The sequence below is a fragment of the Notamacropus eugenii genome, chromosome 1 (assembly GCF_028372415.1).
Source record: "Notamacropus eugenii isolate mMacEug1 chromosome 1, mMacEug1.pri_v2, whole genome shotgun sequence".
Classification (NCBI taxonomy): Eukaryota; Metazoa; Chordata; class Mammalia; order Diprotodontia; family Macropodidae; genus Notamacropus; species Notamacropus eugenii.
The window spans coordinates 649,070,066-649,072,955 of record NC_092872.1 but is presented as its reverse complement, the minus strand read 5'-3'; the positions used below and the strand labels follow the sequence as shown (position 1 = coordinate 649,072,955).

At 39.5% G+C, this 2,890-nt stretch overlaps 1 pseudogene; it reads left to right on the top strand.

Annotated features, from left to right (window-relative positions):
* The first annotated feature begins 1,233 nt into the window (after positions 1-1,233).
* On the top strand, positions 1,234-2,290 carry LOC140519448 (zinc finger protein 24 pseudogene; annotated as a pseudogene).
* The last annotated feature ends 600 nt before the right edge of the window (positions 2,291-2,890 follow it).

Here is a 2,890-nt window from a genome sequence, read left to right as displayed (position 1 = left end):
ACAACTGACAAAAATGAAAAAAAAAATTCACTGAAGAGAATAGCTCCTTAAAAAGGAAAATTGGCCAAATGGATAAAAGGTACAAAACTTAACTGGAGAAAATAACTCCTTAGAAGGAAAAATTGGAAAAATGGAAAAGGAGATACAGAATCTAACTGAAGAAAACAATTAGTTAAAAATTAAAATTGGGCAAATAGAAGCTAATGACTCTATGAGACATCAAGAATCAGTCAAACAAAGTCTAAAGAATGAAAAAACTAGAAGAAAATGTAAAATATCTCATTGGAAAAACAACTGACCTGGAAAACAGATCCAGGAGAGGAAATCTAAGAATTATTTGTCTAACAGAAAGACTTGATGTAAGAAAAGAGCCTGGACAATATCTTCCAAGAAATCATTATGGATAACTGCTGTAGGTCCTAGATCCGGAAGGCAAAATGTTCATCTAAAAAATCCACCAATTACCTCCTGAAAGAGATCCTGAGTTGAAAACACCAAGGACTATTGTTGCCAAATTCCAGAACTGTCAAGTTAAGGAGAAAATACTGCAAGCAGCCAGAAAGAAATAATTCAAATATTGAAGAACTACAGTCAGGATCACACAGGACTTTTAAGCTTCTGCATGAAAGATCAGGAGGATTGGAATGTGATATTTTGTAAAGTAAAGGAGCTTGGATTAAAACCAAGGATGAACTATTTAGCAAAATTTAATATAATATTTCCAGCAAGAGTTTTCTCTAACATCCTTTTATGACAGCCAGGAGAAGGCAAGCCACCTCCTTCCCAGGTCGAGGGTGAGAACAAGAAGCATGAGGGGTATGGTGGCACTTGGCCAAGTCAGAAGTGAAGGCACAGAGACTGAGGACCCAGGAGGCTTCATTCATCCTTGTGTCCCAACTGCTGCACTCAAAGCCCAAGATCTGTGAGGAAGGAAATGAAAGGAGGGAGAGAAGAACTTTGCGATTCTTCATGGCAACCTTGCTGTGAACTTTTAAACCTCATCTCCATACCTGGCTGCAGAGCCATTGAGGGTTGAATATTCTAAGGGAGGTGCCTGTCTGGAGAAAGTAGGGCTCATGTAGGAAGGCTTCTGGGAAGAGTGGTCCAGGCTGGGTGTGTTCAGAAGTCTTCAAAGGATCTTCTTGGAATTAGAAGTGGTTTTGAAGAAGAGGGAAAAGTAACTATATTGGACCCCAACTGAAGTAAGTTTCTTCTGAGATAGTCTCATTCAGAATGTCTGCAGAATTGAGTGAGGATTCAATATTGATTTCTCCCATTCTAACTGAAAAAGAGAGTATTTTGAGAGTGAAGATAAAAGAGAACCACACCTATGAACAGGGATCTAGTGACCACTAGAACAGCTGACATGGTCCAGAGATTTTTTGCCAACAGTTCAGGAAGTTTGGGTATCAGCATTCACTAGGGCCCCGTGAAGCCCTAAGGCAACTCCTTCAGCTTTGCTGTCTCTGGCTTAGACTCAAGGGGCACACAAAGGAGCAGATCCAAGAGCTACTGGTCCTGGAGCAGTTCCTGAAGGAACTCCAGTCCTGGGTTCAAGAGTATCATCCAGAAAATGGAGAAGAGGCCATGACCATTCTAGATGATGTGAGGAGAGAGCTTGATGAACCAGGACATCAGATCTCATTCAGTGGTCAAGCACAAGAAGACCTTATAGAGGAGATGGAACCTCCTTGTCCATGTAGAATGAGCTTAAGTGAGAGTCTTGGGAGTTCCATCCCCCCTAAGACACAGCGATGGTGATACTCAGACTGAGGGTGGAAACTCCCCCCAGATCAAGAAATTTCATCAGGCATGGAACCACAGGATGATATTTCCAGCACCCTTAATATAGAAGTTGCAGATTTTCAAATATGGAGAAATCTGTCAGCATGAGGGGAGATTTGAAAGACAGCAGGGAAATCCCTCTCATAAAAAACAACATAAATGCGATGAATGTGGTAAACTCTTCAGCCAGAGCTCAACCCTTATTCTATACCAGAGAATCTACAGTGGGGAGAAACCCTATAAATGTGATGAGTGTGGGAAATCCTTCAGCCAGAGTTCAATCCTTATTCAACATCAGAGAATCCACATTGGAGAAAAACCATATATATGTCATGAATGTGGAAAAGCTTTCAGTCAGAATTCTGGGCTTATTAATCATCAGAGAATCCATACTGGGGAAAAAACCTATGAATGTAGTGACTGTGGGAAAGCTTATAGTCAAAGCTCAAATCTTTTTAGGTACCAGTGAAGACACAGTGAAGATAAAATCCTATCAACGTCTTGAATGTGTAAAAATATTCTTTTTTATCATCAGCCTTTTTCATCAGAAAAGAAGGTGTAATGGGGGAAGGAGGGAATCAGTTTAGTTTTAGGTGGATGAAATAGTTCCCTCTCAACGTCAGCCCCTCTGGAAAATGAGGGAGATCTTTAGTCATTATTTCTACTTTATCTTTATGTTGTCACACCTTTCTATAGACTCAGAATCTTAACCCTATTTTTTATATTTATTCCTAAATTTCCTTTTTGTAAACATGTCTCCTCTGCCTGCCCCATTTCAAAACTTCCATGCTAAGACAAATTGTTTTGGTATTGAGAATGAGTCCCTTGAAAGACAGATTTTGTGTCCTGCAAAAAATATTATACCAAAACTCCAAAGACCAAATCCCCAAAACACCCTTTCTGACTCTTAAAACATGTCTTCTTTTATCAAAATCTTGTTTGCAAATCGGGCTCTAGGAATTTGATACATAGCTCAAAACAAAGAGATAGATCTTTAAGTATAGAACAAAGAAAATTGGTATACATTTATTAAGTGCCTGCTATGTTCTAGGCACTGTGTTAACCTCTGGACATAGAAACAGAGTCAAAAAACCATACCCGCTCT